Below are 26,109 nucleotides of genomic sequence, written 5' to 3' on the forward strand. Positions count from 1 at the left end.
GCCCTTTGCTGTGACTTTGGGTGTCTGCCAAACACCCACCTGGCCCCCAGGAGCCAGAGAGGCTAAAAGTGGAGCAGGAGCTGCTCATCAGATGAAAGTGAAAGTGAAGTCGCTTAGTCGTGTCCGACTCATTGCGCCCCTTGGACTGTAGCCCACCAGGCTCCTCTGTCCATGGGATTGTCCAGGCAAGAATACTGGAGTGGGTTGCCGTTTCCTTCTCCAGGGTATCTTTTTGACCCAGGGATCGAACCCAGGTCTCCTGCATTGCAGGGAGATGCTTTAACCTCTGAGCCACCAGGGAAGTCCACTTATCAGATAAGCGCATAGATAACTCAAGCTACAAATTGGTGGCCACTTCACTTCCACCCTCCAAATCACTCCAATCTCTCTTATGGCCAACCCCAACCAAAATATACAGGGAAGGGAATTCTGAGAAATGTAGTTCAGTCGATCCAAGTGGGTTAATCACAAAGCCACCACAGCTTTCTTTGAAATCTTACTTAACACTCATATACCACATGTATAACTATATGCCAACTACTGTGCTAAACACTGTGTGTATATTAACTCATTTACTTTTTATAATGCTCCTAACAAGTGGCTATTGTTATAAATATTCCCATTTTGCAGAGGGAGAAACTAAAAATAGAAAGGCTAAGTAAGCTGCCTAAGGCACACAGCAAGTAAGTGGGAGAGCTGGGCTATAAACCCTGAAGGTCTGACTCCAGGGTTTGCACACTATGCCACAGTGCAAAGGCAGCATTGTGCCCTGGCCAAGTAGATATTTAAAAGTGAAAATTGGTGAGCTTCAGAGCTTTATGTGGGGAGTTATTTGATCGGTTGTGTTTTTATTTTGGACTCTCCCACAAATTTGTTGAATTTTGTGTGTATGTACGCTAAAGAATGTGTGTTCCAGTAAACAGAGGGTCAAGATGAAACAGACTGCTCAAAGAATCTGCATTTCATCCTCTCTTGATTCCTCTGCCCTCACCTCTTGAGTGCAGGCAATGCCAGCAGAAAGATGAGGTGGGCTCTCAGGGGGCCACCTCAAGTCCCCTCCTGTCTCTCTGCAGACTCCAGATTCCTAGGACTGAGATCACCCCAGAGGTGCCTCTGCATCCTGAGCCTCTCTCTGTGAAGTAGAAAGGTGAGCTAACAGAGCCCACTTTGCCTTGGGTGCTATTCCCCTGGCATGGAGGAGAAAGCACAGGGTGTCTCTATGTTTAGGCATAGCCTGGTCTTCAACAAGGAACCTGAATCCCACACAAAATGGCAAGCCACCTCCCCATGTCTTTTGTCTGGTGACTCAGCAGTAAAAAGTCCTCCTGAAATGCAGGAGAGGAGGGTTTGATCACTGGGTTGGAAGATCCCCTGGAGGAGGAAATCGCAACCCACTCCAGTATTCTTGTCTGGGAAATCTCAAGGACAGAAGATCATGGCGAGCTACAGTCCATGGGGTCGCAGGAATCGGACACAACTTAGCGACTAAACCACCACCACCACCAAGTGGGTCATTAGAAGGGGTGGGGGTAGCAACCCTGGTTTCCGACATTTTATAACCCTGGCCTCCTGCTCTGAAGCTCCTCACCCATGTGTACATAACCCTGGTATCCCCAGGGGTGAAGGTTGAGTGTGGGGTCACCTGGCCCCCTCAGCCCCGCTCAGGAGCCAGGGACCAGACCTCTCCTGGGAAACAAAACCTTCACTCCCGGATCCTACCTGGGGCTGCTGTGGGCAGTGCAGGAGGTCACAGAGAACCTCTGGCGTGGCTTCTCCGCGCTGATACCCAAGCCTGAATTCAGGGGTAGATGCTGGAATGGATGTTGGGACTGGTTGACTGGACCCTTGTCAGCTCAGCAGCTGCCCCGCCCCCTCCCCCGAGCCCCCACAGAGGGTGTGAGAAGGCAGGTTACAGTGGGTGTGAGAAGGCAGATTAGCGCGTGACGCAGTGATCCTCAAACTTGAGTACACAGCAGGATCCCCTGGAAGGTTTAGGCCACCAGCCCCGCCCCCAGAGCGTCCGAGGCTTGCGACTGTGCATTTCTTACAAGTTCCCAGTCGCTGCAGCTACCTCTGCCAGGAGGATCCCGCTTGGAGAACCACCTCTGCGGAACACATTGTCCTCTGAGGCATGACGCCCTTCCAATTCGCACTGCTAAACCGCTGCTGCCAACCCAGCCCGGGGTTAGCGCGGGTGAGACGGGGGATCAGCCTGGAGGCCGGCCTTTCCTGCCCACTGGCTCCCAGCACGGAGTTGCACAGCATCAGCAAAAGCTGCCAGGGAGGCCCTGGCCCTCAGTTGAGCCAATCGCCTACACAAAGCGTCCTCTGTGGTGCAGACTTGCTGACAAGCACCACCCTGTGTTTTGGGGATGAACCAAATCTTCATGACATTAGACCAGTGGATTCCTGACTCTGAAAACTGACACGAAAAGTCCCCGGGCTCTGCCAGCCCACTCACCCGGGCCCAGCCTCTGCAGGCCGGAAATGGAGTCTGGCCGGCCGGAAGTCTAAGAGTTACTTCCGGTGCCCCTGACACCGCCACCCCAGTAGAGCTGAGGTGAGAGTACTGTACTTCACAATCCCCTCGGCCTCTGCCACTTTGGCCTTAATTAAAGGGCCTGTGGCCGGACCCAGTGCTCAGAACCAGAGTCAGGGGCTGGGCTGGCAGCTGGGAGCCGCTCAGACCCGTCAAGGATGTCAGCTTTGCAGACAATCATGGAGGCGCAGGGCAGCCCCACTTGACTCAAGTGTCCCTCTCAGAGCTTCAGTGGACGCCTAATTGTTTCTCCCTCTTTGGCTTTCAGAGTCTCGAGTCTCCTGACCTCTCTTCGTTTTCCCATCACAATGAACTTCAAGTGAAGGGCGAGGTATTCGTGCCTACAAAGATCTACTAACGACCTTCTTGGTGTTTAAACGCAGACTGTCTGGTCCACGTGTCTTAACCTGCACCCTGAACCCAAATACGGACAACGAGGTGAGTAGGTCAGCAGGTGCTGATATGTTGTTCATCTATCACGTGCCCCCAAGTGGAACTGGAGGGTTCGGAAAGATGGTTCCTGCTTCTGCAGGCAACACTTGCCTGACTAGAAACATTTCAACCGCCCTTGGTCTCAGACTCCAGAGAAAAAACAGAACATTCCTCAGTGGGGTTCTTTCTGTTGAGTGTTTTTGCATGGTGCCCAATCAGCAGACATTTGCAGTCGGTAGAATAAATCACGGAGTTGTGCTGGCTATCAGAAGTAATTTATTTCACTAACTTTCAAGGGAATTTAAGAAGTTCAGAAAACTGCATGTATGTGAGTAAATTCTAAACTCAAGCACAAAGAGGAGTAGTACTTTTATTAATATAAAATTTGTTTCTCTCTGCTACTGCTAATAAATATTAAACAAATGTTTGTTAAAAATGGATTTGAAGGGGATGCAAAATTATAACTTGTCACAGATCTCAATATGACTCTGTGTAGGTATTACTGAATTAAGTCCTATGGCCCCTGCTCAGGCCCTAGGCTGACCAAGGCTCTCTGCCTCAGGTTTAAGTAGGCTAATAACCAAGATTGAGGCAGTACAAGCTTTATTCCGTGGCCAAAGAAAGGAGAAGCAGGAACTAAGTTTATAGCTCAACTTCTTGCCCATCTGGAAAAAGATAAAGGGAGGAGGAATGAGGCTAGTGATGGGGAGGCAGGTGCATTAGTCTACTGGGAAAGCGACGAGGCTTCTTCCCTTGTTGCTTCCCTCATCCCTCGTCGCAGGCAGTGGATGCCATCCTCTTTTTATCCCTTTTGGTCTTTACTGTCAGTCCTGGTCACTGATAGGTGTGCCATTTATTTACTAATGAAGTAAAATGAATGAAGCATATAATGAGACTCAGCATCTGTTGAAGGTCAGATTCCTGCCATCTTGGTCCTGGCTGGTTCCATTTGGTTTCTTTCTTTCTTTTTTTTTTTTTTTTGCCACACCATGTAGCATGCAGGATCTTAGTTCCCCAACCAGGTATCAGGGAACCCTGTGCATCCCCTGTTTTGGAAGTACAGTGTCTTAACCACTGGACTACTAAGAAAGTCTCCATCTGATTATTGTTTGTTTGTAGCTTCCTTTCTAATATCTGGACCCTTTAACTTAAGATTTATGTTAATTCCTGCTAAAGTTGGGGTTGCAGGTTTTGAGCAAAGATCTAGAGCAGCTCTGGTAGCATAAAGTCTGAAATGTAAGCTTGTCCAGTTTTCCGGGTGAGTATTCATAGCTTTTGTTGTATCACTAAAAGCACCACGAACAATATCACCAGCTGGAGAAGGACAGGAACCAATGGCTTAGATAAAGCTCACAAGCCACTCCCGACTACTCTCCCCCACCCCCTTTCCCTTTGCCCAGACGTCTCCAATCCTGGCTTTCCCCGGTGGACCTGATGAGGCACTAGTTTGGAGTCACACATTTCACGAATCACCACCCAACTGTGGGTTAAAGTGAGCTGAAGGGCTTTTATAAACCGGATGAAATAATATGTATAGAAATACTTTACAAAATTATCCAAAAGTAAGGAGTTGAAGAAAAGGTAGGGAGTTGCCAGTATTGTGTTAGTGCAATGACCAATTCCCCATCTCCTGACCACCTATCCACCAGTGTTTACTTAATGCTGTAAGTGCTGAAGGGTACTGATGACCGCAGCTAAGGTGTGCTGGTAGCTTCCTGTTCCACTTATTCCCCATACTAATCTTATGGGGCAAGCAGTGTTATTATCACCACTTTACAGATGAAGAAACCAAGGCCTAAGACAGTTTAGGTAACCTGCCCGAGTTACTGGAGGATGTTTAAACTGAAGGCATTCTTGCTTTGGCCCTGAGCTAGTAACCTCCCCTGAGCAGCTGCTGTTTACCAGGAGCTGTGCTAACCATGCTATGAGTATTAACCTCCAGAGTCTTTACAGTAAACCTATGAAATGAGTGCTGTTAGTATTTCTATTTTACAGAAGCCCAAGCTGAGCTAGAGATTGCCTGTCTTTGGCCACAGGGTCCAAAACTAAAAATATTGGAGCTGAGATTACTCCAATCTTACTCCAAAGTTCACACTCTTAACCCTCACACTGAAATTCTAGGCTTTAAAAAGCTGCTTAAACCAGCCTGCAAGTAACTATGGGGTGGGGAAGGGGTAGGGAGGTGCATTCTTTAAAGGCTATTTCTTTGGGAAGACCCAGAGGGATTGGGCGGAGAGGGAGGTGGGAGGGGGGATCGGGATGGGGAATACATGTAAAACCATGGCTGGTTCTTGTCGATGTATGACAAAAACCACTACAATATTGTAAAGTAATTAGCCTCCAACTAATAAAAAAAAAAAAGGCTATTTCTGTTTTTGGAGGATTTGAGCTATTAAGATTCAAAATCTCAGGAGTAAAGAATAATTTCATCTGTCTTCTCCCACCTCCATGATCCCACTCTGGTTTCAAGAGATACTGTCTGTACACCTACTGTATAGAAGCACTGGTGCAAGGTGTAGGGGCTGCAGAGTTGAAGAAGAGTGGTTCTCACTGGCTGGGGGTACTTGTCTAGGCTGACAGATGCGACCATGTAAACACCACAGAAAGCAGACTGATGAGATGGCCTGACAAAGTACTAGGGAATTTGGGGAGCATTCTGGGGCTTTTGCTGACCCTTGGGTTCCCTGGTTGGGGGCTGGGGTGGGTGGGTGGGGGCTTAGCTGTGACAGGTGTCAGGGTTTTAAGAGGTGCCTACAGGCAGGGGAGACACACAGGGCTGAGATGCTACTCAGCCCACTAGCTCCTCTGCTGGTTCCAAACTGTAGGAAAAAGGAGGATTTGGCCTCGTCATCCATCTGGTCACATGCCTCAGCTGCTCTTTATTTCCGCTGCCCAATTTCTCTGTCTATGCCCAATACAGAGACACATTTCAGGGTTGTGGGGTTCTGTGTGGTCACACAGAAACAGAGCCATCTCTCAACACTTCTGGCCTTGTGTTCGGGACATGGAGCCCTTGAGCCCCCGCCTGTTTCCTAACTGATGATTAACTGTAGCTGACAACCTTGCATTACATAAGAGGATTATGAAACTCTGTAATGGAGAGGTAGGTGATCTGTGTGTATAAATAGACAAAAGCCTCCTTACTGTGCTACTTTAAGACTCAGAGACATCTAGTGGCAGAAAATTGTATCTGCAGCCCTAGCAAATCTCCAAATAAGTGACTTGAAAAAGTTCTAATTTGTACCAAAACTAGGAAACTTTAGGTTAAATTACTTTGAAAGAGAAGAAATGTACTGGTTTTCCACTTGTTAGGAGTACAGTATTGTCTTTTTTTAAAAAAAATTGAAATATAGTTGATTTGCAACGTTTCCATTAGGGTTATTACAAAATAATGAGTAGAGTTCCCTGTGCTATACAATAGGTCCTTATTATTTATTTTATATATAGTAGTGTTGGTATGCTAAGTCGCTTCAGTCGTGTCTGACTCTGTGCAACCATATGGACTGTAGCCTGCCAGGCTCCTCATTCTTTGGGATTCTCCAGGCAAGAATACTGCAGTGGGTTGCCATGCCCTCCTCCAGGGGATCTTCCTGACCCAGGGATCGAACCCGCCTCTCTCATGTCTCCTGCATTGACAGGCAGGTTCTTTGCCACAAGCACCACCTGGGTCACCCCACATGTATTCCTTAATCCCAAATTCCTAATTTATCCTTCCCCACCCTTTCCCTTTTGATAACTGTAAGTTTGTTTTCTATGTCTGTGAATCTGTTTCTGTTTTGTAAACAAGTTCATTTGTATCATATTTTTAGGTTCCACATGGGATATTGCACTTATTTTCACACCCTTTCCAGCATGTATTATTTGTAGACTTTTTGATGATGGCCATCCTGACTGGTGTGAGGTGATACTCACTGCAGTTTTCATTTGAATTTCTCTGATAATTAGTAGTATTGAGCATCTTTATTATGGTATTGTCTTTAACAAAAAGTACCATAAGTCTGGGGCTTCCCAGGTGGCACTAGTGGTAAAGAATCCACCTGCCAATGTAGGAGACACAAGAGATGTGAGTTCCATCCCTGGGTCAGAAAGATCCCCTGGAGAAGGAGATGGCAAAGCACTCCAGTACTCTTGCCTGGATAATTCCATGGACAGAGGAGCCTGGAGGTCTGCAGTCCATGGAGTCGCAAAGAGTCAGACATGAGTAAGCGACTGAGCACATACACCATAAGTCTACTTTAAGCCTGTTCTTCCCAAAGTTTTAAATGCACACAATTGAATGGTGTGTGAAAGAGAAAATCAGAATATAAGAAATGACTCTATTAACCACCTCTGTATACTCACCTGTCATGATACTGAACTTTTTTTGATGTGATTAGGTTTTGCACCAACTTCATAATTATCACTATCAAATTGGCCTTATAGGTGAACATACACAGAATGACTGACTACTAAATGAAATATTTAGGAGAATATGTGATGAGAAAGCTTCCCCACAGTCAGACTAGAAAATATGTTTCCCCGACTGGGGAGAAACAGAGAGAGCTGCAGGGGGAAGAATTTAAGGATGGGATCGGTGGGTCCTAGAGACCGAGGCCCTGTAGCCTGAACCACAGGCTAGGACCCAGGAAGATGGTAAGCTACATCATGGAAGGACAGAGTGAGGGCAGCGGTGGGCATGTGTCATGTGTCCCTGGCTGAGCCCTAAGGTACCGGCTAGATCTAGAGAAGCAGTGGCTATGCATATGATGTGATGGTGGGACTCGGGCAGCCTCCCGGTTTCTGATACCCCAGAATATCAGAGGAATAGCAGAGCGATACCTGCATGCCTGTGGGCAGCAAAGAAAGAGAAGAAAACACTGAAGTTCTTGAATTGTTCATTGAGGACAGAAGAGCAATGGGGTGTCCGAGTGGTAACATTCGATGACATCCCACTTGCCAATGCCTCGACACCAGGAGAGTGCCCCATCTAAGGCACAAAACCAGGGAAAAGTACGTGGAGGAGTAAGTCCCGAGCCGAGTGACCGTAAGTGTGGCCACTCCAATGAAATGAAGATGCAAAATAAAAATTAAATGGAGCTATAGAAAATGATGAAAGTATTATTCCTTTAGTACCTGTAATTGTGGCCTGAGATATATGCTACCCATCTGCTACATACTCACAGAACAAAGTGGGACTTTTTGATAAGACTATATACAAAATGTTTTGAAGAGAATTACCCCTCTTCATATTATACACACATACACACAACACACACACATACAACTTGTGTATTAGGATCCTAGCTGGAAAAAGACGGCACATCCAAAATGGGTAATTTACAAAGTCATGGGTAGAATTCCCAGAAAGTAACAAGACATCATGCAGTACCCTGGGGTAAGGAAAGCAGGAAAGTTTACCTCCACTAGACAGAGGAGGGGGCCCAAGGGGTTTGCTGGACATGGACAGAGCCTCCAGACAGGAGCTGGGGACTTTGCTAGAAGGATGCAGCCTGCAACACAGGGAAGGAGCGTGGGAAATAAGCGCTGTTCTCAAGGCTCGACTCCATAGTCTCTATTAGTGTACTTCCATTGGAAATCCCAACCGGAAGCCAAGAGGCAAGGAAATCATCCATGGCATACACCTGGGTCAGCCTCCTCACGCAGAGAAGAAAGGAAAAGAGGAGTTAGTGGGCAAGTGGAAGATATACAGCCCTGATAGCTTTGTTCAAACTTCATCACCTTAAATATCTACTTCTATCTCACTCTACCACCTCCCTCTCATTGCCTCAGCTCCTGCCACCCATGCATATTCCAGCCACTCCTTCATTTTCAAAAACAGAAATTAAATGGATGGCTCAGTTGATAAAGAATCCGTCTGCAATGCAGGAGACCCAGGTTCAATCCCTGGGTGGGGGAAATCCCTTGGAGGAAGAAATGGCAGTCCATTCCAGTATTCTGGCCTGGAAAATCCCATGGACAGAGGAGCCTGGTGGCTACCATCCATGGGGTCACACAAAGAGTTGGACATGACTTAGTGACTAAACCACCATAGAAAATGATGAAAGTATTATTTCTTTAGTACCTGTATTTGTGATCTGAAATGTATGCTACATGTCTGCTATATACTCATTGTAGCCTTTGTTATTCAAGGTACAGCCAGAGTTTTCTCTGATTATAAAGGTAAGATGAAGATGTCCTTGGTGATCCAGTGGCTAAGACTCCATGCCCCCAATGCAGGGGCCTAGGTTCGATTCCTAGTGGGGGAGCTAGAACCCACATGCTGCAACTAAGACCCAGTGGAGCTAAATAAAATAAATATTTAAAAAAATTAATATGTATTCATTAATATATATATATATATATATATAAAGGTGTAAAGAAAGTAAAATTCATCTTACTTCCACTACACAGAGATGACCACTGTCAAGGCTTTGATCTATATCCCCTTATATACCTTTTCTATGCATATCCGGATATATATTTAAGAAATGACTCTTACCAACAAAAGATATTTCACAGCATATTCTCACTCAATAAATTGCATAGCTCTTTTAATGTCAATGTAGTTACATGTCATCAGTAGTATACAAGCATAGTATCGTATACTATTCATAAACCATAAGTCACTTTTTTGAGGGGCATGTAGGTGGTTTCTAATTTTTTGAAATTATAAGCAATGTTGTGATACACATCCTTGTGTGCTGAGGTCTTTGGTTGCTTGTCCAGTTCTTCCTCCAGGACAATGGTTCTCAAAATACATTTCATGGAGCCCATGGGAATGCCTCAGAGGCTCTTGCAGGGGTGAGGTGAAGGCTGCAGGACTCCAGCCCTCACCTTCCTTCATAGGTTACCTTACCAATCATAGGTACACTTCTCTCTACTCTATTTGGTGAGAAGAAAGAGTTTATCCCTAACTGCAGCTGGAAATCCAGTGCTTTAGAACATAGTCAAAATAAAATTGTTATGTCAGAGAGTAGGCATGTTTAAATATCTGATATGTACTGCCAGATGATTACTGAAAGGGTAAACTGATTTATATTCCTACCAAAAGCATATGTGTGCCTGTGTTTCCCACACCAACACCTTTTATTTATACAGATATAAAGATATTCTTTTAATTTATATTAATATAAATAAATTTATATAAATTAAATTTATATTTCTTTGATTAGTCATTATATTACTTTCTTATTGCTGCTGTAACTACACATTACTACAAACTTGGTAGCTTAAAACAGCATAAATATATTGGTTATAGACCTGGAAGTTAGAAATCTGGCACAGGTCTTACAGGACTAACACCAGTGTACCAGCAGGGCTACATTTCTTTCTAGAAGCTCTAGTGAAGAACCTGTTTCCTTGCCTTTTCCAGCCTCTAGTAGCCCTGCATTCCTTGGCCTGTGGCCCCTTCCTCCATCATTATTCCAATCTCTGCTTCTTTCCTTATGTCTCCTTTTCTGACTCTGACCCTCCTTCTTCTTCCCTCCTTTGGGACCACCCAGATAATCCAGAGTAATATAATAATATTATAAATATTATAATAATATTTCAGAATAACCTCAAAATCCTTAATCACTTTTTCAAAATCTCTTTTGTTACATGAGGTTAACATATTCACAGGTTCTGGGGATTACAACATGACATCTCTGGGGAGCCATTGTCCTACCTGTCACAGTGGTGATATAAAGCATATTTTCTTTTATTAATTAACAATCTGTAGTTCTTTGATAAATTATTTCTCTGTGACCTTTGCTCATTTTGCTATTAAGATATTTGTATTTTCTTGGTTGATTTGTTTAAATATATACATATATTTTGGAATTATAACTATTGCCTATTACATATATTGCAAATCTTTTCCTTCACATTTCTGGTTTCTGAACTCTCTTTAGGTTGTGTCTTTGTCTGCTTGGGTTGCTTTGGGTTGCCGTAACAAGATAGAATATAGTCTTGATACCTTAAACAGCAGAAATGTATTTTCTCACAGTTCTTGAGGTTAGAAGTCCAAGATCAGGGTGCCAGCATGGTCAATTTCTAGAGAGAGTTTTCTTTCAAGCTCACCAAAGTCTGCCTTCTTGCTGTGTCCTCACATGGCAGGGAGAGAACAAGCTTTCTGGTGCCTCTTCTTATGAGATCACTAATCCCATCATCAGGACCCCACCTTCTTGACTTCATCTAACCCTAACTACCTTCCAAAGGCATCATCTCCAAATACCATCATGTTGAGGGTAAGGACTTTGACATATGACTTTTATAGGGACACAGACATTCAGTCCATAACAGGAAGAATTCGGATCTTCGTGTGGTCAGATCGATCAATCATACTTTTGATAATTTTGGCTTCAATGATATGCTTAGCTTAGCAAGGCCACCTTTACCAGAGATTTGTAAACATGTACATACACTTTCTTCTTCAACTTTTATATATTTGCCTTATTTAACATTCAAATTTTAGCCATTCTGTAATATAATTTGGGGTAAGGCCTTACTCTGTGTTTTTCCACCTTTGTTTACCATTTTATTCTTCAAATACAGCTTCAAAATAGTTTCTAAGGACATGAGCCTTTAACCAGACAGGAGTCCTGGATTTGCAATCATATGGATACTGGCCTGCTAAAACCAGTTTTTTTCCTTTGCTTTCTCTGCTAGCTGTAGAACACTATTTTCTGTCTTTCTGGAAAATCCATTCATTCAATAAAAGACCAACAGCTGAAGCCAACTTTTATTTTAAAAGGAAACAATGAGTTTCCTTAATATTTCAGGCTTGAACAGCATTCCATGTAAAACAGTTTACCATCAACTCATCTGAATGTATACTTACAGTTTTCACATTCCTTTGAATCCTAAAGTTATTTGATTTTCAAAACCAATGGAAAAACCTATCCATGGAAGAAAATTATTTAGATATTTGAACTTTAAAACACTTGGGCTGTATCTGTAGGGGCCATTCAGTGTTCTGCACGAGCCAGCATGAAATGTTTGTGCCTGGGAATCAGTGATTGGAGTAAAGCTTCAGGCTGCAGAAAAGTGAGTTCTAAATTTTATGAAACTGACTGAATAACTTGTAGCCACATGCAATAATTATATATTATACATTAGTAATTATGAGTCTAAAATAACACAGTAAATAATGATACAAGTATAAAATGATCTCAACGATTAAATATTCGATTGTATTAAAATTCCCGTTTACTCCAACGCCTTTCCTAAGCTCCTATTATATGTGTCTTGGCCCTGTGTTTCCAGGGACTAAAAAAAAATGCATGACAACAAAATAAACATTTGTGATGCAAATAATTTTGAGATACAAACAACAAATAAAAATTTGTTATATAAAATATATTAATGTATATAAATTTACATGTATATATGGTGTGATATTGCATGTGATTGGTGTCATATTACATGGTACATTTTAAGTAATACAGTAAAAGCAATTTTTCTACTTCATAGTTAGACCTTGAAAATGAATAGTTTCTAATCCACAAATGTGTTGAATTTGAAAAATTTGTTTCTGAATCAATTGTTCAAAACTCAGAAATTATGTAACTGTAAAGATAAGATTCCAAGTGGTGGTGAGAGCCAGCCCGTGGGTGTGTGCATGCTTAGTTGCTCAGTTGTGTCCGGCTGTTTGTGACACCATGGATTGTAGCCCACTAGGCTCCTCTGTTCATGGAATTCTCTAGGCAAGAGTACTGGAGTGGGTAACCATTCCCTTCTCCAGGGGATCTTCCCAACCCAGGGATCAAACCTGGGTCTCTTGCATTGAAAGTGGATTGTTTACTACTGAGAGCCAACCTAGTTATAGGTTTTTTATTTGGTTGAAATTCTATGCATATTCTATGAGAGGTAGTTGAAATAATATACATTTATTACAAGGAATACTTTTCAGATAGGATACTAGTGATTAAAAGAAAAAAAGCAATACCACTTAGTAAGGCATGTTTTATCTAGAACGATAATCCTTTAGGAAGTGGAGAGCTCAGTGAACGCTTTTTGTGGACGTTTCGGAAAGCGTTGGGATCTTCCTAAGGGGCTAGAGGTCGGTGGCATGGGTCTAAATTATGTTACAGTTGCTCTTCTCCTTGTTTTTAATACAGTGTCTTGCCCTACTCTCCTTGCTTATCAGTCATATTCACTGCTCTATTTTAATTAATAAACGGGATGCTGAAAAGCCAGAAGAGCAGTGAGTTAATGAAGGAGAGGGCACAGCATTGTGAGATCCCTTGGGGGGAGAAAGGAAAGGTGGAGAAAAGGATGGTGGAGAAAAGAGTCAGGGGCTCTGTGAATTGGCCCTAAGGCCATTTTGGGGGAATCCTGCTAAAGATTCATAAGCTTCCTCAAATAATGATGATGATCTCTGTGGCCATGACTTCCTCACCCAACCTGGTATTAAAATTTGCCAGAATTAGGACTAAGACTATTGCTTCCCTAAGGGAGGGGAGATTTACATAACTTGGGGGAGAATTTGGGGATTGATGATAAAGAAACAAAAGCAACAAAGTTAATTATTAATTCAGGAGAAAATAAAAAACCAAGTGGGGAAAAAGAAGTGACTATAGTATACTACATGGTTCAGCTTTCAGTAAGATTTTTGAATTTATGAAAGATAACTTGTACCAGTTACCAATTTGTTGCCTTTGGCCCCCAGATTCAAGCTTCATCTCCTGACAAAAATTGATCTCGATCCTCAATTTCTCCTTTGCAGCCGACATGGTGTTAGAAACTATGTCAGTAGAGGGCACTGGAGGGACACTGGAGGAGGAAGGGGCTTCTCTCCCCAGTCTCACTGTTTTCTCTTTTCCTTCTTCCTCCTGCTGTTTGGTTGCCAGCCGTGGATAGGTTGGGAGAGATGTCAGTGGCATTCGCCTATATTAAGTTTCAATAGCACCTCATGGAGAGCTTCCTAATGAATTTTCATGGCACTCCAATGAGTAGATTTCCACGGAGTCATGCCAGCACCCCAGTGGTTGGCTTTTCAGTCTTGACCTGTCAGCCCTCCTGAAAAGCTCCTTCTGCTTTCCAGTCTTGGCCATGGTTTGCTACCCACCTGGACCCTGGTGTTTTCTGCTTGTCCAGTGACTATTGACTAGCTTTGACCTAGAGCAATCAGTACACTTTTCTGCCAACTCAGCCTCAGGAAGGAATGTTTCTTCCTTGAGTAGGCTTACTTGTTTCTAGGGTTATTGTTCAGAGTTATGTTTCTCCAGTAAGATAGTCCCATATTGCTGTGAATAGTTGTTATACTAAACTTTCCCTTTACAAATTTCTGTGTGGTTTCTGTCTCCTGATTGGACCTTGATTAATTCAACACTGAAAACTAACCACAATTGATTTAACTATTTTGAGAAGATGGGGAGTTGGAAAGCATAAGTGTGTGTGTGAGACAGACAGAGACAGAGAGAAAAAGAGAGAGACAGAGACAGAGAGAGAAGGTGGTTAAATCTTCATCTTCCTGGCTTCCTGGTGGCTCAGTGGTAGAGTATCCGCCTGATAATGCAGAGGGCACAGGTTCGACCATGATCCCTGATCCAGGAAGATCCTACATGCCGTGGAGCCAGCTAAGTTCGTGCGCCACACCTATTGAGCCTGTGCTCTAGAGCCCAAGAGCCACAACTGCTGAGCCCACATGCCCTAGAGCCCATGCTCTGTAGCAAGATAAGCCACTGCAGGGAGAAGCCCACACACTGCAACTAGAGAAAAGCCTGTGCAGCAACAAAGACCCAGCATAGCCAAAAATAAATATAAAAATTAAAAAAACTCTTTATCTTCTATAATAAGAAATTGATAAATAAAATCTAAAACTGAAAATTTATAGAATATAGTATAAGACTGACATTTGGATATTTGAAAGGGGTAATAATAAGAAATAGAATGTGAGGTATCTGCTCTTTTTGTAACAAGACTTACATTTGAATCTTTATGATCATAGACAATTTTGATAAGATTTTAAGTGATTAAAAGAAAATCACTGGGGTTGAAACAAACAAAAAAGAGAGGAAGGAAAGAAAGTAACAAAGTTTGTGTAATATCAAAAGATATGTCACTGGGATAGTTTGGTGTTCTTTTTTTTTTCATCAATACACATTCACACAATACATGATCAAACGAATAATAAAGATAGTAGATCAATCACTTATAAAGCTTGTAGGAAGGTTAAGAGACAAAAGTAGTTAAATCATCTATATCCATAAGTGGTTAAGAGAGGCACATAACAACAAGATGTAAAATATGATGTCAAAACATTAAATGTGGGGTAGTGGTGGTAGTTTAGCTCCTAAGCCAATGGATCCGACTCTTGCAACCCCATGGACTGTAGCCTGCCACTCTCCTCTGTCCATGGGATTCTCCAGGTAAGAATAGTGGAGTGGGTTGCCATTTCCTTCTCGGGAACTTCCTGACCCAGGAATCAAACCTGGGTCACCTGAATTGCAGGCAGCTTCTTTACTGTCTGATCTATAAGGGAAGCTCTAAATGTAGGGTGGGGAAGTAAAAATGCAGGACTGTTTAAAGGTATTCAAGCTTAAAAATAATTACATATGTAAAGAGGTTGCTGTATATAAACTTCATGGCTACTACAAGACAAAAATCTAAAAAGAGATCCATGCACAGAAAAAGAGAAAGAAATCCAAACATAACCCTGAAGATAGTCATCAAGTCACAAGGGAAGAGAGCAAAAGAAAAAGAAACAAAAAAGGACTCCAAAATCAACCCAAGAAAATTCACAAAATCTGTAATATTGTAGAGTAAGTAGCCTCCAACTAATAAAAATAAATGGGGAAAAAAAGAAAGAAAATTCACAAAATGACAATAAGTACATACCTACCAAGAATTATTTTAAATGTAAATGATTAAATGCTCCAATCAAAAGACATATAGTGGATGGATAGATACAGAAGCAAGACTCATACATATGTGCTTCCTACAAGAGACTTAATTCAGCACCTAAAGACACAGAGACTGAAGGTGAGGAGATGGAAAAAGGTATTGTATGCAAATGGAAATCAAAAGAAAGCCAGGGAGCTTCCCTGTTGATTTAGTGGTAAAGAGTCTGCCTGCCAATGCAGGAGACACAGGTTCGATACCTGACATGGGAAGATCCCACATGTCACAGAGCAGCTAAGCCTGTGTGTCTCAACTACTGAGCCTGTGCTCTAGAGCCTGGGAGCGGCAACTGCTGAGCCCATGTGCCACAACTGCTGAAGCCCACACGCCCTAGAGCCTGTGTTGCACAAGAGAAGCCACTGCGATGAGAAGCCTGTGCACCACAACTAGAGAGTAGCCTCCACTCACTGCAACTAGAGAAAAGCCAGTGCAGCAACTAAGACCTAGCACAGCCACAAATAAACAAATAAATAAAATTATATTTTAAAAAAGAAAGCCAGGGTAGCAATATTTACGTCAGACAAAACGGACTTTAAAATAAAGACTGTTAGAAGAGACAAAGAAGGACATGACATAATGATAAAGGGATCAAGCCAAGACAAAGATATAACCATTGTAAATATATACACCTAAATACACAAAGCAAATATTAATACACAGAAAGAAAGAAACTGGCAATAATGTGATACTAGTAATGGACATTAACACCCCATTTACATCAATGGACAGATCATCTAGAAAGAAAATCCACTGGGAAACACTGATCTTAAATGACACATGAGAATAGATGACTTAATAGATATCAGCATAGAATATTCCATCCAAAAGCAGCAGAACACACATTCTTCTCAAGTTTGCGTGGAACATTATCCAGGATAAAGCACATGCTAGGTCAGAGAACAAGTTTCAGTAAATTTAAGATTGGAATAATACAAGCATCTTTTCTGTCCACAACCCTATGGGACTAGAAATCAGCTGTAAGAAAAAAACGACAGAAACACAAACACATGAGGGCTAAACAATATGCTACTAAAAACCCAGTGATTTATTGAAGAAACCAAAGAGGAAATAAAAAAACACCTAAAAACAAATAGCAAAAATATAATGATCCAAAATCTATGGGGAAACAAAACAATGTACAGAGAATTTCCCGGTCCAGTGGTTAGGACTCCGTGCTTTAACTGCTGTGGGCCTGGGTTTAATCCCTGCTCGGGGAACTAAGATCTTACAAGCCATGCAGTGTGGGGACCAAAAAAAGAAAAAAAAAAACCCTATGGAATTCAGCAAAAGCAGTTCAAAGAGAGAAGTTCATAGAGGTGCAAACCTACCTCAGGAAACAAGGAAAATCTCAAACAACCTAAATTTACACATAAAGGAAGTAGAAAAAAGAACAAAGTCAGTAGAAGGAAAGAAATCATAAAGATCAGAGAAGAAATAAATGAAACAGAGGTTTAAAAACAATAGAAAATATCAATGAAACTAAGAGCTGTTTCCTTGAAAAGATAAACAAAACTGATAAATCTTTAGGCAGATTCATTAAAAAAAAGAGGGCCCAAATAAACAAAATCAGAAATGAAAAAGAAGTTACAACTGGCACCACAGAAAAAACAAAAATCATAGCACTATGAACAACTATATGCCAATAAAATGGATAACCTAGAATAAATGGACAAATTCTTAGAAATGTACAATCTCTCAAGACATAATCAGGAAGAAATACAAAATATGAACAGACCAGTTGTCAGGAGTAAAATCCAATCAGTAACAACAACAACAACAAAATTCCCAACAAACAAAAGTCCAGGACCAGATGGCTTCACAGTGAATTTCAGCTTTTAAAGAAGAGTTAACACCTATTCTTAAACTATTCCAAAAAATTGCAGAGGAAATAATACTTCCAAACTCAATCTGTGAGGTTAGCATCACCCTGATAATAAAAGTAGGCAAAGATATGAAGAAAAAAAAAAAAAGACCAATATTACTGATGAACAAAGATACAAAAATCCTCAACAAAACAGTGGCAAACCAAATTCAACAATACATTAAAAAGGTCGTACACCATACTCAAGTGGGATATTTCCCAGGCATGCAAGGATGTTTCAATATTTGCAGATCAACCAATGATATATCATGAATAGATCAAAATTATATACCACATGAACAAATTGAAGAATAAAAATCATATCATAATCTCAATAAATGCAGGGAAAAGCTTTTGACAAAATTCATCATGCATTCATGATAAAAACTCTCAACAGAGTGAGTGTAGGGGGACTATACCTCAATATAATAAAGACTATGTACAACAAGCCCACAGCTAAAATATACTTAATGGTAAAACATTGAAAGCATTTTTTCTAAGATTAGGAACAACATAAGGATGCCCACTCTCATAGGTTCATTCAACATAGCATTGGAAGTCCTGAGTGAGTGAATGAGTGAGTGAGGTTGATCAGTCGTGTCCGACTCTTTGCAACCTCATGGACTGTAGCCTATCAGACTCCTCCATCTGTGGGATTTTCCAGGCAAGAGTGCTGGAGTGGATTGCCATTTCTTTCTCCAGGGGATCTTCCCGACCCAGGGATTGAACCCAGGTCTCCCGCGTTGCAGGCAGACGCTTTACCGTCTGAGCCACCAGGGAAGCCCCAGTGGAAGTCCTAGCCACAGCAATTGGACACAGTCACAATTCAGATGGTTTCAGACACAGCCCAGGGAGGCAAATGAGTCCAGTGGGACTGGTGGGCACTGTCGCCCAGGAAGGCAAATGAGTCAAGTGGGGCTGGTGGGGACTGTCGCCCATGAAGACAATCTAGTCAGAAAGCTTTCACTCTTGTCAACTAATGTTGAAGCTGAACTTCTGAGTATGACCTGCTGCAGGGTTGATGTGCTTAGTTGCTCAGTTGTGTCCAACTCTTTTCAACCCCAAGGACTGTAGCCCCAGGCTCCTCTGTCCGTGGGGATTCTCCAGCCAGGAACACTGGAGGGGGTTGCCATGCGCTCCTCCAGGGCTGAAAGGAACTGTAGTTAGTAGTCCTCTCCTGTGTAGTGCTCTCTCACCAGGGGTCCTCCATGACCCTCTTGGCTCAGGATAATCAGACCTTATCTAAGCCCTCTCCTCCCCGTTTTGGGCCCTCATCTTCATTCCCCCTCCCAGGACCCTCTAAAGGCCTGGCTAAGGCAGTTTTTTACACTGCAGTGTTAATGAATTAACAACTCCCTGTTCACAGTGGGTGTCTACCTTTTCAAAGAGAATGCTGGAAAGGGAAATAGATCTGGTTACCAATGCAGGGATTTTAGGGCCCTTCGCACTTCAGAGGAGGGTCTTCCTTGGCTTTTCAGATCACAACAAGAGAGAAGAACAAAACTCGGTCTTTGTAGGAAGCTAGCTGAGTTCCAGCTTCTTCTGGGGCCTGGTTTAAAAGTCTTCAGGGACCCAGTCTTCCCTGCTGTTGAATAGTCAGTTGACTTATTCAATGCCCATTGTCAAGAGCCATGTGATATCTACCAGGTATTGGTCAAAAAATATGTCAAAAAAACATATACTAAACCAGAGAAGAGAATGATCACTATAAGTTGGTCTAGAATGATCAATCATTGTTTCTAATTTAAAAGAAAGTATCAGTTTTTTGGTTTTTTTTTGGTTGTAAGTACATTTCTTTGGTTTTCTCCATTCAGCCAAAGGATGTCCCCCTGGCTCCTAAAAGCAGGCCTTGCAATTTACATGTGTGGTCACCAGGTGGTGGAAGTGGGCCATGTCCATGGAATCTAATTAGTGGCCTCAGAAGCTGAGTTGACCTTGCCTCAAATTGCCTTAAACCTAGGACGAGCTAGGACTTCTTTGCCTTTCAGCCATATTCAACATGGAGTTCATCAAAAGATGTTTGCCTTTCTGGCAATTCCTGGCCGAAAATGTCTAGGTAGTAACGTACAGCCCTCTTGCTGAAAAATTTCACCCTTCTGTTCACTTCTGAGAAAGTCAAGAGTTCCTGTACTTAGTGTAGAAGCCTCAGAACCCTCTTTTTCAATCCGCGTATCCTTGTCATCTGACACTTTCTATTTCCCTTTTCCCTCTTGTTAGGTGGAAGAGCCCCTCCCCTCTCCTTCCATTCTTGGGGAGGACTGCATGCTCTGCTTGGGGGCAAGCCTGGAGGCTTTACTGAGTTGTAGAGGCAGGCAGTAGGCTGGGAGGGACCTGTCCAGGCTGGAGGGGATGGTGGTGATGGAGACAAGAAGGGCTGAATGTTTCTTCTCCTTCCACTGCCGTATCTGACAAGTTGATCAGTAACGCCCTTTGGATACTTTGCTCCCGGGAATGGCCTCACCTAGGCCCTCTACTCCTTTACTGGTTTTGCTTCCCCTCCAAGGACGAGAGATTCTCATTATTCATGGTTGTTATGTCCCATAGAGTTGCCACAAATAATCAACCATCACACCTATGAAAACACAACTTTAGGTTTCCATAAGCCTTGAACACTGCCAATCATTGACCAACATCTAATCTTGTTTCATGTATATTTCTATTTAAAGACACCTTACTTATCTCTTGTAGCTCAGTGGGTAAAGATTCTGCCTACAATGCAGGAGACCCAGGTTTGATTCCTGGGTTGGGAAGATCGCCTGGAGAAGGAATTGGCAAGCCACTCCAGTATTCTTGTCTGGATAATCCCATGGACAGAGGAGCTAGACTTAGTGACTAAACTACTTCTACTACTTAACATATTGATTTACTTTATATATTATGTTATTTTTGTATACTGATTTGATATATTGATATATTTGATATATTGATTAACCTTGAACTTATGGCCAATAGCAGTATAACTCATACCTGTATAAAGCTCATCTAACACAAGTATTTTCTCCATAAGGCACATCACAATCTTTCTGTACTTAGGGTAGGATCACAACTGCACTTAGGGGCCATTTCAACAGTTAAGTTACCAATAAAAGGCATAAAGATGTGAAAACAAATGGCAGCAAATGGACTGCAAAAAGTTTACAGTATAAAAGCTGAGACAGGAAAGACTTGTCTTGTGTGATCTCAGCTGGGAACAGATACATCAGGCAGCTCAAACTTTTTACTGATCTGCGTCATGTATTGATTTGGGGTTTACAAGTGAAGTTTAACGAGTAGGCAAATTTACAAAGACAGACCTTATAAATAATAAGGATCAGCTGTACACGTGCTCCTAAAGTTCAGATCTCAGCTCTCTGAACTTTTCGTTTCTCCTTCCAACAAGAGCTCTTCTATGCTCACATTGTCAACTATCATGTCCAGGCAAACTGCTTCAAAACATTCATTCAAAGCCTTTCCAGGGAATTCCCTGGTAGTCCAGTTATTAGGACTTGACGCTTTCACTGCCATGGTCCCAGGTTCAATCCCTGGATGGGGAACACCAGTGAAACTTTCTAGCAGTGTCCTGCCATTTCTTAACCAGACTTTCATTCTTTCCTTGAGGAAGAAGGTGGCGGCGAGGATTTGGTGGCACATGGGAGATGGCTTGCTTCACTCTATATGCCAAATAGTTCTGCATCCCTGTCATAGTTCCGCCAGGACAGACCTTTGCAGGTAAAACAAGTATGAATATAGTCTACTCACAAACTTATGTAACTACACAATTCACCCTCCCCTCTTCCTTCTCCCTAGGATTAGTGCTAAATCTCACGGCTTATGCAATAACCTGATATTGGTGTGGAAGGGCTAACACTTTTTGATTTTACTCTGGCCTATGCTGGCCTCCTTTATGATATGAGAGAATCATACCATCGGGGAAGATTGGCTTCCTCAATGGCTCAGCCTCTCGCCTCTCCCTACATTCTTAGGGAGGACTGCACACTCTGCTTGGGGCAAGTCTGGAGGCTTTACTGGGTAAAGAACCCACCTTCACAGGAGACACAGGAGACATGGGTTTGATCCCTGAGTCAGGAAGATCCCCTGGAGAAGGGAGAGGCTACCCACTCCATTATTCTTGCCTGGAGAATTCCATGGACAGAAGAGCCTGGCAAGCTACAGTCCGTGGGGTCTCAGAGTCGGACACGACTGAGCAGCTAAGCATGCATATGCCGACCTCCTTTGTGATGTGAGGGAATAGACTTGGGGAGGGGGGTGAGGAGTCACCACTATGGTTTCTCGTCCTGTCTCATTAGGGGGTCCCTTCCACAGCCTTTGTTTCCAGAAAGGCCCCCAAGGTAGCCAAGGCCTATAGACTGCTCCTCTCCTGGGAGCTCGTTACTGATGCTTGGTAATAGTGAATGTTTATTGCACTCTTCCAATGGGACAGTCTCCATATTGGATGCTTTTTAGACTATCTTATTTAATTATCACAAGAATCCTATGAGATAAGTATTGATATTATCTCTACTTTATAGACACAGGCTCAGAGGACAAAAATAATTTGCCTCAATTAACAGCTAAGTAGCAGAACTGGATCTTGCCCCCAAATCCATTTGAGTCCGGTGTCCATGCACTTAGCTACTCACAATAAAACGCTTCCTCCCCTGGAAGGCTCTGGAGCCCTCCCTACTCTCCACTTCACTGCAGTGACTCCTGTGTCCTGGTGCTGGTCGAGGACTAGGTAGCTGTGTGTGCCCTGCTATACTGCAGTCAGCTGTTTATCCTATAAACCAGGGTACAGAAGAGAACCAGACCCTGCCCTCTAGAAGCTCACACCAAGCTCTGCCAAGCAGTTTGCTCCAAATGCTGCCTCTGAAACCATTCATCTCTGATTGGAACTTGAACCCATGTGCCGGGACTTGAACCAGGCCAAAACCCTGCTTGGGACTTGAACCCACATGGCCAAGACTTAACCCCAGTCAAACTCCACAGTCTCCAAATGAGATCGCACACCTGGTTTCTGGACCTAACGGAGCTCAAATTCTTGATGTCTCATCACAGAAAGAATTCAGTGAGAGAAAGTGATAGGCAAGAAGTGTACTTATTTAGAGAGAAACACCCTCCATAGACAGAGTGTGGAACATCTCAGAGGGTGAGTGTGGCCTTGAAATGTGGTATGGTTAGCTTTTATGGGCAGGGTCATTTCATAGGCTAATGAGTGGGAGGATTATTCTACCTATTTTGGGGAGGGGAGGGAGATTTCCAGGAACTGGGCCACTATCCACTTTTTTGGTGGGGAGGTGCTTCCCAGGTGGCCCTAGTGGTAAAGAACCCACCTGCCACTGCAAGAGACATAAAAGACACAGGTTTGATCTCTGAGTCAGGAAGATTACCTGGAGAAGAGCATGGCAACCCACTCCAGTATTCTTTCCTGGAGACTCCCATGGAGAGAGGAGCCCGTGGGCTACAGTCTGTAGGCTTGCAAAGAGTCAGACATGACTGAAGTGACGTAGAACCCACTTTTTGGTCTTTACTGTCATGGTGCCTGTGGTTGTCATTAGCTTGATGATGTGTTACAATGAGCATACACTGAGTATCATGGTCTAGTCAAAGTTGACTTGTCTGCCATCTTGGACCCCTTTGATTCTAACCAGTTTATGTTGATGTCCTTGGGCTATGTCATTCCTTCAAAGGTTGTGCCCTGACCTCTTCCTTCCTGTTTTCACTTTTGCCCAACACAAGTCCATGTGTCCAATGCACAGTGAGGCCAAATATACTGAAACAAAGGTCTAAGAGGCTGAAGTCTTTTCCCCACAAGCAAGAAACACTGGAAAACTTTTATACCCTGGAGGCTCCACAGGGTCCTTCAGGACTGCCAGGGTAGAAGCTGTCCTACTATTACAAACAGAAACCATCATCTTTGTTGCTCAAGGCCGTGATGCCTATTAGTTAGGCCCATGAAGAGCCAAGGAGAAGGGCTGGTTGACTCTGACATGAGGCCTTTGAGGAGTCCCTGAGCCTTCCCCAGAGGCACTACCCTGCAGAGGGAACCTCAGTCAGCCAAAGGTACAGAGAGGCAGAAACAGAGACTGGAAGAGGAAAGATAGCAAGAGGGAGGGGGGACGTGGCAGAGGGCTTGTCACAGACAAGACGCCTGATGTTCTCAAGGAACGCGTTCCAGGATGCTGCCTCACAAAGACTTGTTCTGTGCTGAAAATGTCATCCAGCACGGAATCCTGTCTCCTGCCATTTTGTACCAGCTTCACCCAAAGGTCACCTATTGTCAGAGGGAGCCCAGGTAGAAAGTAAGATGAGAAAGGGTCCAGTAGGCTGGTTTCATTCTGATTTTGATGATTTCTGTTTTTGTTTTTTAATTGAAGTGTGGTTGATTGTTGACTAAGAAGATGCACAATGTGAGAGTTGCGAGCTAAGTTTCCTTTGGGGCAAAATGTGGACTGTGGCCTGGGAGACAGCACCTCAGATAGCTCTGAGAGCCTGCTCCAAAGCAGCAGTGGGGTAAGGTCAATATATAAGAGTTTGGTGAAGGGGGGTTTCAGGGCAATCAAGCGCTTACTTTACAAAGTTTTCTGCTAGTCACAAGGAGCTGATGTCACCATGAAGGGATTTAGTGCTTTTCTAGATAGGAGATGCAAGGATGCAAGGATTATGAAATCAGTTCCTGAAAATATCTCACTATCTAAAGACCTGTTCTACCAGTTTCCCTGGAGCACAGAGTCCTTCCCTCTCCACCCTGAATTCCTTTCAGGGAGTGCTGAAGGTCAGAAGCTACAGCAGCACGTGTGCAGGCTACCTCGCTTCAGTTGTGTCTGACTCTGCATGACCCCATGGACTGTAGCCCACCAGGCTCCTCTGTCCATGGGCTTCTCCGGGCAATATTACTGGAGTGGATTGCCGTGCCCTCCTCCCGGGGATCTTCCCCACCCAGGGATCAAACCTATGTCTCTTGTGTCTATGTGCATTGGCAAATGGGTTCTTTACCACTCAAGCCACGTGGGAAGCCCACAGACAGATGGCAAATGCCCCTGTTGTTGCTGATCAGTCACTGGCAAATGCTCTTGGCAAGTGTCAATTTGTAGTTGACATGATTTACAATGTTTCAGGTATACAACAGAGTGATTCACTTGTACATTATATGTATAAATCTGTATTTTTTAAAATTATTTTCCATGGTAAGTTATTACAAGATACTGAATATAGTTCCCTGTGCTCCACAGTAGGTCCTTGCTATTTATTTTACATATAGTAGTGTGCATCTGTTAATCCCAAATTCCTAATTTATCCCCCTCTTTCCCCTTTTGGTAACCATACATTTATTTTCTATGTCTGTGAGTCTATTTCTGTTTTGTTAAAAAGTCCGTTTGTATCATTCTTTTAGATTCCACATAGAAGTGATATCGTCTATCTTTTCCTGACATACTTCACTTAGTATGATAATCCTAGGTAGCTGGTTTCTGTTTAAGTAAATTAATAGGGGTAGAGTTCCAACTGGTTCCCAAATGGCAGTGAACTGTGTACCCTGTCACCCCAAAGTGATAGCTGATTTTAATATAAACAGGATTTTTCCACATTTTCTGAAGGCAGTGGTGATCCAGGGAAGCAAAGATGGATGCCCAGTCACCTAGAGAAGCTTGGAGAAAGCAGCATTCAGAGAACAACTATCTGGTGGCCAAGGTTGAAGTTCCATACTGGTCCATGTGGCAGCAGAAGAGTCTTGGATAAACCACAAGAAAAAGACAGAAAAAGTTCTCAAATAATTGCAAGCACTTGCATTACTCAGGGCACTTGGGTTGCAAACAACAGAAATAAATTCTGGATAACTGAAGGCAAAAAGAAGAGTATTTCTTTAAAACTTTTTATTTTGTATTGGAGTATAGACAATTAACAATATTTTGGTGGTTTCAGATGGACAGCTAAGGAACTCGGCCACACATACACTTGGATCTATTCTCCCCCAAACTCCCTTCCCACCCAGGCTGCCACACAACATTGAGCAGAGTTCCATATGCTATATAGTAGGTCCCTGTTGGTTATCCACTTTAAATATAACAGTACATACATGTGGATTCCAAACTCTTTAACGATCTCTCTCCCCCAGTGACAAGCTTGTTCTCTAAGTCTGTGAGTCTGTTTTGTAAATAAGGCAATTCGCATCATTTCTTTTTAGATTCCACAAATAAGGGATGTCATATGATATTTCTCTTTCTCTGTCTGACTTACTTCACTCGGTGTGACAATCTCTAGATCCAGCCATGTTGCTGCAAATGGCATTATTTCATTCAAACGGAAGAATCTGGGCAGCCCAGAGAACTGAGAAAAGGCCTCAATAGGGGCAGAAACTAGGGCAGCTCAGAGATCCAGGAAGCAGAAGTGATGGGCAACCCTGTTCTCGGGGATGAACCTGTTTTGCCACTTGGGATCC

General features: G+C 43.0%; 1 long non-coding RNA gene across 1 annotated transcript; it reads left to right on the top strand.

The window, feature by feature from the left end:
* The first annotated feature begins 2,577 nt into the window (after positions 1-2,577).
* LOC110141057 (uncharacterized) lies at positions 2,578-25,513 on the top strand. The gene is made up of 3 exons (XR_002314967.2): positions 2,578-2,977; positions 21,298-21,404; positions 25,268-25,513. It is a non-coding gene; the product is annotated as an uncharacterized lncRNA (long non-coding RNA).
* Positions 25,514-26,109: the final 596 nt, after the last annotated feature.

This window comes from Odocoileus virginianus, chromosome 15, assembly GCF_023699985.2.
Source record: "Odocoileus virginianus isolate 20LAN1187 ecotype Illinois chromosome 15, Ovbor_1.2, whole genome shotgun sequence".
NCBI classification, from domain to species: Eukaryota; Metazoa; Chordata; class Mammalia; order Artiodactyla; family Cervidae; genus Odocoileus; species Odocoileus virginianus.